General features: G+C 45.6%; 1 protein-coding gene and 1 long non-coding RNA gene across 2 annotated transcripts in view; one reads left to right on the forward strand and one right to left on the reverse strand.

The window, feature by feature from the left end:
- RAB30 (RAB30, member RAS oncogene family) overlaps positions 1-1,592 on the reverse strand; it is a 49,126-nt gene extending 47,534 nt beyond the window's left edge. The window contains exon 1 of the mRNA XM_036378675.1: positions 1,111-1,592. The gene's annotated coding sequence lies outside the window, so the exon portion shown is untranslated. The remainder of the gene's footprint in view (positions 1-1,110) is intronic.
- A 2,805-nt stretch (positions 1,593-4,397) lies between these two features.
- On the forward strand, positions 4,398-14,340 carry LOC118689330 (uncharacterized). Its single transcript, XR_004980599.1, has 2 exons — positions 4,398-13,438; positions 14,143-14,340. It is a non-coding gene; the product is annotated as an uncharacterized LOC118689330 (long non-coding RNA).
- Positions 14,341-15,281: the final 941 nt, after the last annotated feature.

Genomic DNA, 15,281 nt, shown 5'->3' on the forward strand with positions numbered 1-15,281 from the left:
TCAGAACAGCCTCCAAGGGGGCTTTGGTGAAGATTAACTTTAAAGGGCTGAAAGAGACTGAGAGACTTGAAGGGAGCAGGACCCCTCTGTGTGCACACATTTCATTGCACCAGCACAAAATGAGGTGTCTGGGGTCCACTAGTAATTGCAGAAGTTATTCAGTTATAGAAGGGGATAAAACCTTCTGATGTCACATAATAACAGGAAAAAAATCTCTTATATTGTACTAATATCTTAGCACTGTTCAAGTAAAGATCCAAATTGCATCTCACAAACAGCAAGGTACGGGAAACAAATAAAAAGCCACACTAAAACGAAGCTCTGCTGGACCACAAAGTTTCTACAAAGTTTAAAATAGACGCACTACTTGTATTTACGATGAAACTGAAAAAGATCAGAAGAGTAGTATGGAAGTTGAAATAAAACATCAGACTGTCCAACCGAAAATTTTTAAGATACTAACTCATTATGTGACTTGGAAAAGAAACCTGGACCAACTGCACACAGCCAGGACTGAGAGCCAGCTGGATTCAAATCTCCCCCGTTTCCCTGAAAGAGGGGAGGAATAGCGGTGTCAGAGCAAGGAAGCCGCACGACAGCACACCAACGCCCCCAAAAAACCACCCTAAAGCACACCTCGGATTTATCCTGTCCTCAGGAGCCCGGCTCTCTCAGGCTCCGCAGCGCTTAACGACACCAATTCCAAATCCATCTTATTTTCCACTCTTACCCAGCGAGAGAGACAAACGAGCCCGGGCTCCCCGCGGCTCGGCACCGCGCAGCGCCGGGGCGCCCGGAGCATCCCGGAGTTGCGGGACTTTCCCGGGGGCTGCGGGACGCGCAGCCCCGGGCCCGAAGAGCGGCGAGAGGGACTCATCTCCCTCCCATGGGATGACACCATGTAGCGGGTTTTTTCTCTCCCTTCCCCGTCCCTCCGCCCCTCCTTTTTCAGCAGGACCAGGGAACGACGGCGCGGTCCCGCCCGGCAGCGCTGCGCCCGCTGAGGAGCACACAGTGCGGGGAAGGGCATCGGGAGATGGGGGCCTGGGAGGGAGGACGTAACAGGACAAGGAAAAACACGCAAAAAGAGAAGAGCAGCGCAGAACTCACCTGGTTTGGGATTTGTCCTCCCTCTCCACGACCATAAAACGAGGCGGGAGCCAGGAGCCGGTCGGCGGCGCTGGGAAGAAGCGGCAGCCCCGGGCCGCCGCCGCACGCCGGGCACAGCGGGGCTGGGCGCTGCAGCCTCCGCACGCTGGGCGAGCTGCGCACCCCGGAGATGAGCGGGACGCAGCCCACTTCCACTGGGATGGGTGCTGGCCACCCTCCCGGCGCAGGGCAGCTCCCCGGGATGGGTGCAGCGGGGCTGGGCGCAAGAGGCAGTCCCGCTTGGGGATGCGTGTTCGGTCCCCACCGCCCGTGCAGCGCAGCGCAGCCGTCCGGAACGCTGCCGAGCCGCCCTGGGGCCAGGACGCCCAGGACAGGAGCCGCAGGGCTGGGCGCAAGGCAGCGGTGCGCGGGATGCGAGCGGGGCCGCCCGCCGCAGGCAGCGCAGCAGCAGCGGGAGCGCGGCCCCCCCACCGACCCCGGACGCGGACGCGGCACCGGTCGAGCACAATGAGCGGCGGCGCGCGGCGCGCCCCCGCGGCCCCCGCTGGGCAATGACATCACCCCTCTCGCCCGCCGGGGCGGGGCCACTGCCCGCGCCGCCGCCTCGCCATTGGCTGGTGCCCCTTGGCAGCGGGGCTTCTGGGGTTTGTAGTTTTTTACGGCAGTCGCAGCGCTGCAGCGTGCAAGGAGTGGACTCCATTTCCCGGCAGATCCCGCGCCGCGCGGCCGCTTTGGGAAGCGGGGTAGGGAAGGAGGCGGTGGCCGCCGCCATGTTGATGGCGTGAGACGCTTAGCTCTGGAGGAGCGGTCGGGTAGCCGGGTTAAGATGTCGGAAAAGGGAGAAGGCTGGGAGTCCTGTCTTGGTTTAAGGGGCAAGGAAGAGCTCGTGTGAGCGGCTGACAAAAAAGGGGGAGGCCGAGGAATAGCCGGCGGGGCGCGGCGGGGAGGGGTGCGGTGCCCTGAAGGACACAGCCGATTTTCACTCGGTGACTGCCGGCTGTGGCTGAGGAAGCGCCTCTCTGTGCTGGGAGCGGGGCGGGGCCGTGGGGTGGGAGTCTGTCCCGGGGCTCGGAGGGGCTGCGGTGGGTGCGTGGCAGGAGCGGCGGCGTGGCGGTGAAGCGGCGGCCGGTCACGGCTGCCGGGGCGTGCGGGTGCGAACGGGGAGGCCGCGCTGTGGCGCAGGAGCCGCGGCGGGCACGGTGCCGCTTGGGGCTGTGCTCTCCGCCTTCCGGGGAGAGGGGCCCGGGCGGGGCTGTATCGGCCACGGTGCTTGGCCTTGGACCGAGCACGGACTGTGGGTTAAAGAGCACGGCTGGCCTTGGGGCGGCTGTCCGCAGGGAGCAGATTGGAACGTGCCCTTGTCACATGGCAGGTGACAGCCCGCGCTTCCCTGGTTTGAGGGGGTTTGTTAAGGGTTCTGGCTCTGTCCGATGCCTGATAATTGTACTAATGGTGCCTGGTTGCCAGAGACGTACGGCTTGGTGTGACCAGCAGGAGGAGCTTTGCTTCCTTTTAAAGTCCTTAGTATGTCTGGAAGAGGGTAGATTGAGATTAGATATAAGGCAGAAATTCTTTACTGTGAGGGTGGTGAGGCACCATCACAGGTTGCCCGGAGAAGCTGTGATACCCTGTCCCTGGAAGTGCTCAAGGCCAGGCTGGATGGGGCACTGGGCAGCCTGTTCTACTGGAAGGTGTTCCTGCCCATGGCAGGAGAGGGTTGCAACCAGATGGTCTTTGAGGTCACTTCCAATCCAAATGTATAATTCTATGTCCATAGACACATAAATCAAGTTTAAAAAAGCTGAGAGGGCAGATGAGGTGGTGTAAGACATCACAGCATGGTATGGGAGCAGCCAAGCTGACTTGTTTCCCCACTGTTTTGTCTCTGCTTGCTCACATTGCCAGCTGACTAGGTGCTGTCTTAGTTTCAGCCCTCAGGCTGGCATGCAGAAGGTAGGCTGGAATTTTGAGCAATGCTTTTAGACTTTCTTGTAGTGAACATTATCCCTGCTTGTGCTAGTCTTTTGTGCTGGGGAATGGGAAATACGTGTTCACCAAATGAGAGAGTAATCAAAGCTCTATGAGCCTTAAGGGGACTGGAGTTCGCTGAAACCATGTGTGGAAGGCCTGTGCTCAAAACGGAAAGGGAAGATGGTCAAAGTGTTGCATGGCTTGTTAAATAATATCATTTCTAGTTACAGCTGATTCCTGTGAAATAAAGCACTTCATTATGCCAAGAAGATACTTAATTGGAAAGAGTCCTGAGGAGTTTTGCAGGCTTGCTTGAAGTCTTGGCTAAAGTCGAGTGGTGGTACAGCTCAGGTAAAATGGAGTCACAAGGGTTTATTTCATCCTTTGGCTCCTCCTGGAGGTAAGTACAAGGCATTTGCCCAGGGTATTGCTGCCCAGTAACTACACAGGTGGTGTGTTTGCCACAGGGTACACGAGTGCTGGAGGAAGGATGTTGTGAGATGTTCTGTGGTGCAGATACTTCACCTGAACATTGTGGCCTTTCAAGATTTGCTGGTACTACAGCAATGTATGCTATGCTTTTATCACTTTAGGTGCAGCTCCCTCTAGTTAAGGAAGCTGAACCAGTTGCATGCCATCCTGCAAAAAGTCCAGTGTTCTAAGAGTGCTTCTCGTCACAGGCAGGTTCTCCAGTTTTATCACACTCCTCACTGAAGAAAAGGAGTGGTGGGGGTGTAATGCTCTTTTAATAAAATTTGTAGCATCAATAGTTCGATATATCTGGAGAATTCTGAATTAAAAGTACAGCCCTTTTTCTTTCCTTATTCTGTTTCTCCTCTATGCAGATACCTTTGAATTAGGTGAGCTGTGGGTGAAATAAAGGGCACTGGCACTTCAATGACTTCTGCCACAGCTGTTGCCCACTGTAGACTTTAGGCCTATGCTTTTATCTCTGCAGCTGATACCTGGTAACGATGGTAAATAATGCAGTGGAATGGTTGGAGCAAGCTTGGTTATCTTTTCTATAATTGTCAGAAAAAGTGCCTGTGAAATCCTCATCCAGGATGGTCTGCTGGCTGAATGACAGGATGCTTTGTTAAACTGCTTTAGAAACAGTTGGTTTTACCTGCAGTGGTTCCCTTCACTCCCTCCCCATCCCCCTGCAGTCAGTGCTGCTGCTCTGAGGAGGATGCTGTGCACCCCACTTTACAAATAATTGTATTTTGTTATTTATTTCTTATTTCCTTATCTGTAGATGTAGGTGCCACTGATGTCTCAACTAAGGTAGGAAAAAGGAAATTACTTCAGAAACTACCCAAATGAACATCTGATGCAAGAGAGAAGTAAAACAAGTTTTCTCTGTGTGTGTTGTTCACTTTGGTCTGTTTTGGAGGATTTGATACTTGCCAGTGTATGTATTACTTGTTGGTCACAGCTTGTCAGAGATGTATGATGAAACCCATGTTATGTGTCTCAGACTTGGATAATGTGTTCACCTGAAAGTGCCAATGTCCAAATCTATCCTGACCCAACAGGCCTCAATTGCAATGTCTGTAAGAAGCTTACAGTCCTGTTGCAGAAGTAGGTGGTGTGGCTGCATCCCATAGGAAAAGATAGAAGGTGACAGCAGAACTGAAAACCCACCTGTGGCATTTCCTAAACATCAGTATGCTCTGCTTTAACGCTGTTAAGGCACACCTGCTCCAGTGTCTGTGTGCTCCTCAGCCTATGCAGCTGAGAGGTTTGTGTGTTCTTTACTGTGCTGACATCCTGCCCTGCAATACCTATGGGTTGTCTTTGTTACTGAAGTGATTTTGAGCACTGTGAACTCTGGTAAGCAACCACCCTGTTTCCTGACCTGGAGAATCAGCTGGGAGATCCTGAAGGAGAGATGAGGAAGTTAAGCAGGAAAGTGTGATGACTTTGCTCAAAGAAGAAAATGCTGTCTAAGTTTAATCCAAGTTCATACATAGAAACCTGTCTTCATGTCTCAGTGCTCATTCTGACAAGTGTGCTCTGAAAGAAACCAAGCATTTGGATGCTTAAATTGAGTATTCACTGGGTAATATACAAAGCCAGGCTGCATAAGATTTCAAGATGAAGTGTACTAATACATCATGTCATAATTTTTGGGGTGTGTGGTGGTCTAGGTCTCCTGTCACTGTCACATCCATGTCAGTACAGCACAGAGAACTGTTGGGGTTCTTGGAAATGATGGTCAGGCATAATGTCATTCCTGGTATACAAATTAACTGGACAAAAAGGTTTACATGTGCACTGAAACAAAGTGGAATATGGTTTCTAAAAGTGATACCATCTATGCTCATCTTGGCACATAATTTTGTTTTAATATCCTCTTTTCTTAATTATCCTGGCTGTAAGTCCCTTTGGGGGAAGGAGTGGAAGTGTTACTGATCAACTGCTTATTTCAAAGCCTGTGGGGGAAGAGTGTAAACTCTTTCAAATTAAAGTTACTGCTCAGATGATAGTGGATGAAGAAGCTGTGATGAAGGTTGGTTTATTTTAATTGTTTCCTATGGAACTGTTTGCCAAAAAGTTTCTGGAGCTGCAAGGGGAAAGGTGAGAGGATGAGTTCAGCTGGGAAGAACAGGTTAAGTACTTGTATATCGTGTTACTGTTTCCAAGTATCTTAATGATAATGCCAAGAATACATTGTGAGCTTGGAAAAATAGGAAAGAGTGGAAGGCTTCTGTGCTTTTTTAAAGTGTTCTACAGGAAATTGTGGGGCAGCAACTGTTAAACCAATATCTGGAAGAGTAGTTGTGCATAGCCAAACAAGTGTAAAGCAACTCTGGAAATTATTCTAATGACTAATTATAGTGTTTTCTTTTTTTTTTTTTTTTTGTCTTTCAGCACAAAGAAGAGTGCTCTAAGAGCAGTCAAGAGCCAAAATAGGATGGACATGTTCTTCAGCTGAAACATGGCAGCAGTTCAGTAGCAGTTACACAATAGGAAAGGGTGTGCAGGCTGCTGCAAGTCCCTGTGTTCTTTAGATCTGGCATCTGAAGGAACTCAGTAGAGAGAAAAAGATGGTTGCTTCCACAGCTTCAAACTCACTCAGTTCACTCAAGCAAACTCATTTGAAAAGAGAGCTCATCTAATACTGAAACAGGAAATTGATTTTATTTTAGATACTGGGAAAGATCATCACAATATGCAGAACTTAAAAGTGCTAGTCAGGACACTGAAAAACTGCAAGTAGCTGAAGGACAGGAGGCTCCAAGCCTCCAGTTGTGGGAAGCTCCATTTTGGAAGCCACAATAGCAGTGGGGAGAACTTGCTAAACACAAGCAGAACCAAAAGTTCTGCAGCTGTTAGCTACACATGGATATGTCTCTTCAGGTGGGATGGCCTGACATGACCACTAAAGACCACTAGGCTGTAGGCAGACTGCATTTCTCTTGAAAGGACATATGCCACTACCCAGTTCAGAACCACCCAAAGAGCTTCAGTTTTTGTCAAATACTGTTACTTCCTGGAACAATAGCTTTTCTTGGGCCCCCTAACTCCTGCAGAGCCAGCTGGCTGATTGTAGCTGTGCACTGAGGATTGCTGGATAATGGCACACAAACATGGCTCAGGTGGACTCAGGGCTGAGCATAAATCCTTTGGCTGTCAATGTTCTGGCTATAATATGTACAGTGGATGCCTTGAGCACTTCCATGTGGAACAAGAAACACTTGGAGTGCAGGTTTAGATGTACTTTCTGTATGCACTGCCCTCTTCAGCACAAAGCTTGAAAAAATACTGTATTACATAAAGCAGGTAGAGGTGTGGACCTGACTCAGTTGCCACTAATCCGAGGAAGGTCTATTTTTGTTGTGGTGTGGTAAACCTGAGTTGGTAACTGATACTGTTTCGCTGATGGGCTTGTCTGTGCCAGGAGAGCAGTCCATGAGTTGACAAACATTCAAGCATAGTACTAGCTTTTACATCTTTCAACATAAAAAAAAAAAAATTAAAAGGTGGGAGGGGAGAGAGCAGAGGATTTTTAAGGGCCAGATAAATTCTACTGAAATTAAAAGCTCACTAAGAATATATTCATTGAAAGAATGCATTTTGGGAAATTACCTCCTTTGTCAAGGGCAATATGAGCCTTTGGTTATGGCAGGTGTCCAGCACTGTTCCTTGGCCCTTTCTTTCGTGAGGTTGTAGGGGAAGAGTGTTGGATGAAGGGAGAGTGAAAGCCATAACCAGAGGTTAACATTTAATTTTAGCAACTATGTTTATGTGAAGTGATGCACCATTATTAATTTTCAAAGGAGGTCCCGCACCTAAACTGTTGGAATCCCTGATCATGGGTGTAAGTGTCTTTGGGTTCTTCAGCTGTGTGGGTGCAATGGTGCAAAATCACATATTGCTTCCTATATGATTCAGCTTAAAATAGAAGCTTGGGCAGTGAGTACCTAAACAACAGTATTGTAGTCAGAGCATTCCTCAGTGCACAGAAACATTTCCTTTGGGTAAGTAATGCTGCACTGTGAAAAAGCATGGAGCTCCTAGGACAGCACCATTTAATTGTGTTGCCTGTGCTACAATTCCCTGGGTTTGCTCTCTTCCTTGCCCTGGACTCTACCCAAACTTTTAGTATTTCTGTATGTTACCACTGGTTTACTCTTCCATTTTTGGGTGGGGTTTTTTTGCTGTTTATTTGCAAATGCCTCTTCCTGGAAAACTGGCAGCGACAGTAAGTATCTCAAGTTCCTGGCCAAGTTTCCACTCACATGGTTTCACTTGCTGCATTCTGTCAAGTTATTTACATGTGGTGTCCTAAGGACGTAATTTAGTGGATTGCTAGTGAGGAGCTAACCTAGATGTGTTGGCTGCAGTCCACATAAGTTACACAAACCTGCTTCCTCATGAATTCAGTGGCTACTCTTGCAGCCCTTGGTTTCCTGATGCACAACTTTATGAAAAAGATAATGTTACACTGCTCTTGCAGAGATTTAAAGTTGGTCACATTAGCGTTGCTCACTTTACCTGCTGAGTTGCAGGACCCAGAATGATTTCTGAACCTTGTTCTGCATGCGCAACACCTAGGGCTCACAGGGTGAGAAGGATACATTCTTCAGGTCTGATGTGCCACAATACAGGAGAGATAGCTTAGAGATGTGTAGTTGATCACTTAAGCAACCTTGCTCAAGGTAGTCTTAACCCTCGTTTTCTGGTTTCATGTGTTTTGTTTCTAGTGGAGTCATTTTAGGCATGCATTCCCAGGTGGTGTAATTACTTGAATTCCCTGCTTTTGAGCTCTTGAAAAATGCAGTTGCATGAAGTAGAGGCAGTGGTGGCATTGGTAGTTTGAGGAATTTGGTGTTACCTTCTGCCCTTGCCTTCCCATGCTGCAGTACACCATTCCTTTTCACACCAATGCAACTCCCTGGAGCAGCATATGGAGCTATCAGTGTCTTAATCAGGGTGTTAACACACACTCCCTGCCCTGGGTATGCCTTTCTGTGGGTCATTGCAGATGTCTGGAGGAAGAGGTTTGTAGTTCTGTGGCTTTCTAGAACTTGAATTAGGTTTGTGAACTGGTTTAGAGCATTTTCACCATGGCACAAAAACCAGGTGACTGGGTGCATGCCAGAAGTCCGAAGTTGTTGCCTTGTTGCTGAAGTCTCAGACTCATTAAATTATGCATCTAAGGATGCTGTTAATTTTGTGGGGGAGGAGCAGCAGCAACCTTTGTGCACATGGGTGCTTTTGTTAACCATGTTTTTCTGTGTTAGGTCTCATGGCACAGCCTTTTTGTGGTTTTGCTGTGTGTAGCCTTCTGACCAGGCAGCTCAAGCCACACTGCTGTCTGTAAGCAGCACTAGAGATTGTTCAATGTACTCCAGACAAATCCTTGTGCCAACAGACCTGGAGTAAGATATGGAACACTTTTCTCCTAAGTTTGGGGTTTTTTAAATTACTGAGACTACCAATATATTTTCCTTTGATTGAACTAATTCTTACATATAGGGAGTTGTATATTATCCCTGCACACATAGCCAAATACAATTATATTTTCAATGGCAGAGTAGATCAGCAAAAGAGAATTGGGTACTAAAATGTTGCACATATGATAGGTAAAAAGCTAATCCTTGTCATTTTTGCAATGCTCCTGCTTCCAGTGAAGGCTGCTCTGCTGTGAGCTCTTACTATGCAATTACGATTTTCTTTCCCCATTCTGAAAATGGTGAATGTTGCCTTTTGATGAGAACAGTGAGGTGACAGCTGTTTCAGAGAGACCTGCAGTGGCTTCACCATCCATGCTCTGCCTGAGTGGATGTCAGCTAAGAGTAATTGCATCCCCCAAGAGTTAGACTTGCTGCTGTTGACCTTTCTGGAGAAACAAACATGAAGTAGAGGCACGTGCAATCCTCACATGAGCTGGCAGCCAGGTGGGTGCTATGTGTCACCAGGGATGACAGGCAGTCACCCTTTACTAACAGCAGTGAGGTGCATTTGGCCTCGTGAAAATTCTTGCCCACTGAAAGCTCTCATCTCCAGGGTAGATTGTGACTGGAGGAACTGCTGTCCCATGCTACCTCCTGGAAACAAGGGGGTGATGAAATGGAGTTTATTTTAGTAGGTCCAAAGAGAATAAATGAATATTATTCATTATAAATGTTTATACAATAATTCATAAGTATTTTTATAGTGTAAATTATTTCTAAGTACATATCTGGAAATCTAGGCATATATGTATATAAAACGTACGTATTTAAATACATTTGTATACATTGTTTTATAATTCATAATCTTAACACTAAAATACAAATTAGTAAGCTGGGAGAATCATGGAAAAGAAGAGGAGCTTTGTGTTGACAAACTCATGGGATGGAGAAGCTGTTCCTTCTTGAGAACAAATAGAACACAAACATCTGGTCCACAGCATGAATGGTCCACAGTTGGCATGGATTGTTTTGTTAAAACTGCTCATGACTGTCTTTTAAACTCTTAACCTTGGGAGGGTGGATTAACCTTGTCATGAGCACTGAGGCATGTGACATGCTTGGCCATGCAAGCAAGGATGTGAGGGGTCTCACAAGTTTCTGTCAACACTTCAGTGATGTGCCTCTCTGGGAAGGGTGGCATTGCTGCCATTCATTCTTAGTGACACTGCAGCCTCATTCACATGGGTTTGATGGTACCTCAAATATTCCAGCCTTTTGCTATATTCAGTTCACTGTTACCTGAAGTTAAATTTAGGTACAAATCACATCAGCCAAGATCTTGCTTTTGGAATATGTCTGCCTCACTCACTGGTATCAGTGACTGCTTCTTGGGTAGTATTGATTTACCATCTTATTTCTCCCAAAGGAAAAATGCACTCTGAACTTTCTGTGTGCTCTGGCAGTGCTTTATGTGGGCAACCTCCAGGTAATGTTCACCTCCATGGATGTAAGGGAAACAGCTATCCCAGTCTTTCCTGAATTTACTGCTCAGCAGTCAGTGACATTGTGGGAAAAACAAGGCATTATTTTGCTCATGTCCACCATCCACAAATGGCATTTGGTTTTCATCACCATTTTGTTTCTAGCTAACGTGTCTGTCAACACACAGGTTTTCAAACTCCCTTTTTTTTATTTTTCTACTATTTCCTTGTCACCCATAAGTAGTGCACACATTGCACTCAGTGTTTAGTGTGTGAGAAACCCTAGGATGATTCCCTGTAGTAATAAATTTTAGCTGTGGGGAGATGGTGATTCTGGTGGCTGCAGAATTCCACCTATAGCATCCCAGAGGAAAGAGCCCTCTTTGAATCTGGGTAGGGAAAGAGATGTAATAACACTTAAAAAGTAGACAAAAATTGCTCTTTCTGTGCCAAGTTTCATATATTTAACCTTTGCATTTTAAAACTTTAAAGTTGTGCATTCTATTTCCTAAACTGATGACACCTGAGGAAAACCAGATCTCTCCAGCCAGTTGCTTCAAATACCTCCAACACAGAAGTGGTGTTTTGCTGATGCCCAAGGAAGATGCAGACGCACAGTATTGCTGGGAACCAGCCCGTCACAGCTAAAATACCATAGTGCAAAAACCTGTCAGCAGGCTGAGCAAACCCAGCCCTTCATACATGTTATGTTTACAGTGTTATGTGTGAAAGCTATTATCCCTTGGAAAACTTGCTGACACATTTTAATAAGGAGAATCAAAGACTTAGAAGTACCTCTGTAGGGCTCCCCTAATTTGTAGTGCATTCATAATCATAGTCAACTACTGCCCTCTCTTTAGTAAGGATATATTGGAAGCCATCCATGGATAAATAACTTCTTGATACAGTTTTAACTATTCATCCGTTTGCATATGGCCTGGTTTTGACATCAGCAGGTATATTCACATTTCTGATTCCAAAATGCAAGGTTGCTTTATGTTATATCTTTAGAAACGGTACAAGTCATAAAAGAAGGCCTAATTTTCAAAACAGAAACATTACATTTGTATTTTATTTAAAATAAAGTCATGCAGGTGGTGGTGCAAGTCAGTGCAGGGTTTGTTCAGGCAGGGTTTGTGGTTTCCTAGCCTACCTGTTTTGCCTGCAGAGCAGCAAAGAGAGCACGGTTTGTGCAATCATAAATCCTGTTCATATCTTCTCTCCTGGCAAACTCCTAGGGGCATGGCTGTAAGGTGAAACCTGGGCTGGATGCAGCTGTAAGGGGAGAAAGGGAATAGCAGCTTCCCCTTGCAGGACCCAGGGCACCCTGAAACGCAAAGGGGCACAGAGAGGGGCCTACCCTCGGTCCCTCCCAGTAGCCGAATGCTACGTGGCGCTGCAAAATGCACGTCAGGGGCGTTGATCTCTGCTGGCTCTGGAACTGGAGAGGCTGCTGTAGCTGCCTGAGCTGCAGGCCCCCTGTACCGGTGGGTGTTCACCAGCAGAGGGTGGCTCTAAGACCGTTCATGTATTCCTGTAATGTTTAAACACTACAGCGTGAAAATGGAGCGTGATGGCCTCAGCGCTTCCTTTAGTGCCTAATACTTCATCTTTAGTTAGTAATTACAAGAAAGAAGTATCTAGCAAAGGTTTTTGTTTCAGCTTCCCCTCGCTGATTTGTTTTTGGTTTTTTCTCCTCTGGCATTATTCTTCCAGGTAAGAATAACCAAATATAGTTAAGGATCAAGAGATTTGAAATAAAAATTGTGTAAGTCGTCAGTGCTCTAGCATTTATTAGGGATTGAAACATAAGACACTAATATTGAATGGAAGTAATTTTGCTGAACTTCAGACGCCTAACAGATGCCCAGTGCATGCTTGGGCTTTCCTTGCACTCTGTGGAGAGTACTGCACACATCCCAAGATTGATTTCAGCACCTCTTACCCTAATTCAAGATCTCAGTGTAGAGAACAAAAGCTAGTAGGAGCCTGAGCCCAAACAGCACTTGTGGATGTATAATTATTCTCACGTGGAACCCCACTATGTGTCACAATTAATGACTAGATGGTTAATTATGTGAGTAGTTTATGTAGGAATGGGCTCAGTTCTTGTGTCTGTGTTGCAGGGAGACTAATTTGTCTCTTGAGATGTTTGTTCATTGACCACAGAGGAAGCAGAGGTTAGACTAGCTCAAAGTGAGATATCTGACCTCCACATCTAGCTGAGATACAGCTCAGCTGCTGTGCCTGCAGGCTGCTGCTGCTGCTAATGTTGGTAATACTCGGCTTCATCTTTGAAGGCCTGCATGCACTTGGTAGATTTTATAGATCTGATTTCACATCTAAGGGATTAAAGTGTAACAGTTCATGTAATTAGTAGACAGCCATTAACTTTTCCGAAATCAGTGGAATTCCACATGGGACCATGTGTGCGTGAATATGTAGTTCAGGCTGTTGTTGACTGAAGACCTGTTGAGAAGCTTTAAAAAATAAAAGGTAGTAGTAAATGATGATGGAAAATTTTTCATGTTCTAATATATAGTGATTTATATTCTGAATTAGATGCTCTGTTCAGAATTATCCTACATATATTTAAGTAGTTTTAAAGGGTTTGAACTAAAATTCAGACATTTCTGTTCTTGATTTCAGTTTATTTACTGCTCAGAAATTATTTTCAAAATGGAATTCCTATCTAAAGTTCTTCAATTAAAAAACTCAAACACCTGAGTACCAGCAGTTTTGAACTATTGCAGAAGTATAGCACAGATGCAGCCTTAGTATTTACTAGAGTAGATAAAATTCCTCTCTGTTTGCAGAAATAGTGCAACTTAGGGACCAACTCAAGCAAAAAATTGAAGAGGCATCTTCACAAAGGCTACAAACAGCAGATGACCTCTGGCTTTCTCTTCCACAGAAGACAGGCAATACCAAATGTGAAGTGGATTCACTTCCTCCTTCCTGCCTGATCAGCAGGTATCAAACCTTTTGAGCCTGTTTCCAAAACCATATCCATAATGCAAGAAGCGTTTGATGTACGTAAATATAGAGGCATGCCACAACAATGATTAAGGGATTAGAGGAAAAGGATCAGGAGGACAAGAGAAGATTATTGCAGACACAAGGGTGTATCAATGACACCAGCATACACTGTGGTTCTTCTGGAAGTTTCCAGTCTACACCAGACTAATCAGAGCTTTCTGCAGGATGTAAGCGTGCCCAGCACTTGTGCTCTGCTTGAGGTTAAGATGGAAAATCCTGTGTGTGATTCCCTGCTCTAATGACCTGTTAGTATACAGATGGGCTTTCCAGTTATGGAAATGACCCATGACTTATGAAATAGCCTCTTCCTGTTTGCAATGATGCAGTGAAATATTGAGTCATCTCTAACCCTTGAGCCTTCCCCATACAAGCTCTTTGTTCTTTGAAACCTGTCCCCTGGGATTTGGATTGATGATACTGGACAACTGTTTTCACTTGAACTAGTCCCAGTTTTACCAGTTTTGGATTAATTACTGCTCTTTCCTAGGGGAAAAGGTTTGATCCACATCACTGCTGATTTGAATTATAATAACTTACTGAAAAAATACCTGTGTATAGTTAGGTTTAAATTAATGAATTCTTGATTTGGGGGATTAATTACTTGTATTTACTGTATGTACCTAACTCTCCTCCCACAGCGTAATGAGTCCAGGGGTCCACAAAGTTCTGGATTCAGATGGAAAGTACATACTGTAATGCTCCACAAGATTATATTTCACTGCCTTTTGGAGAGAGGCTCTAATGCCAGTGAAATCTCAGCAATATGACATCTGACCCTTCAAGGGATGAAATAGATTAGGCGCCTGACAACATAATAAAAAATCTTTTGTGAGGTATTTCATTGAGTATTTTTACCCTTTCTCTACAGAATATAGCAAAGGCTTAGGTAGAGGAGGTTGGATGGCCCTAACTTAGAGTGGTTAAGTTTAGTTTAATTTTGACATAATGTCTTGGCTGAAGAGCTGCATTTCCAGTGGCTGTGCAGACTACTGGGTGTGCTGCCAAATAGCTGGAGATTGCAGAGTGATGGTGTTGTTGTTAATTTGTTTCTGCCAGAGAGACATTCCTCTTCATCTCTGGGACAGTGTCATAAGTCACTATCTTGGTTTGAAAAGACAGGTGTCTGCTAAGGAAGGCAGCAGCCTCCCTTGAAATGGAAAATGTAAACCCCCTCTCTCTGAATTATTATAATTTTAAAATTAAGGGGCTCTCAGGCAAAGATATGGGAATAGGAATAAGAGTTCTTTACTAGGAAAATTAAAATAAAAATGCAGTAGTACCAAAAAAAAAAAAAAAAAAAAAAACAACAAAAACAAACAAACAAAAAAAAACTACTGACAGAGTCAGAATATAACCTGACACCCTGTGGGTCAGGGTGTTGGTAGCAGTCTAGCAGTCTGGTTGAATGGTGGCTGCAGTCCTCCTGTAGTGACAAATGTGGTTCCGTTGAAGCAGTGATCCTGCAGAAGGGTGCAGTTCTCCTCTGAAAGTGCAGACAGGTGGTGCAGACAGGTCTGGTCTTCCTCTGGGAATCCAGTGGGAAAAGGTTAAACCACCTGGTTTTAACAGCTGGCCCATTAACAGAAAATAACTGCCCCACCTGCTTTAAACAGCTGGTAACAGAATTCATACTTGCACTTACATCTTGCATTGCAACCTAACACAGTCACTTATTGATCCTGTCCATTGCTGGACCCGGTGTGAACCCAAGCATAATGTATGTGCCAGTTAAAAGCCACTGTGCCTTCCTGGAAGCAGCTCATTTTAGCTGTTATCC

The sequence above is a fragment of the Molothrus ater genome, chromosome 2 (genome assembly GCF_012460135.2).
Source record: "Molothrus ater isolate BHLD 08-10-18 breed brown headed cowbird chromosome 2, BPBGC_Mater_1.1, whole genome shotgun sequence".
NCBI classification, from domain to species: Eukaryota; Metazoa; Chordata; class Aves; order Passeriformes; family Icteridae; genus Molothrus; species Molothrus ater.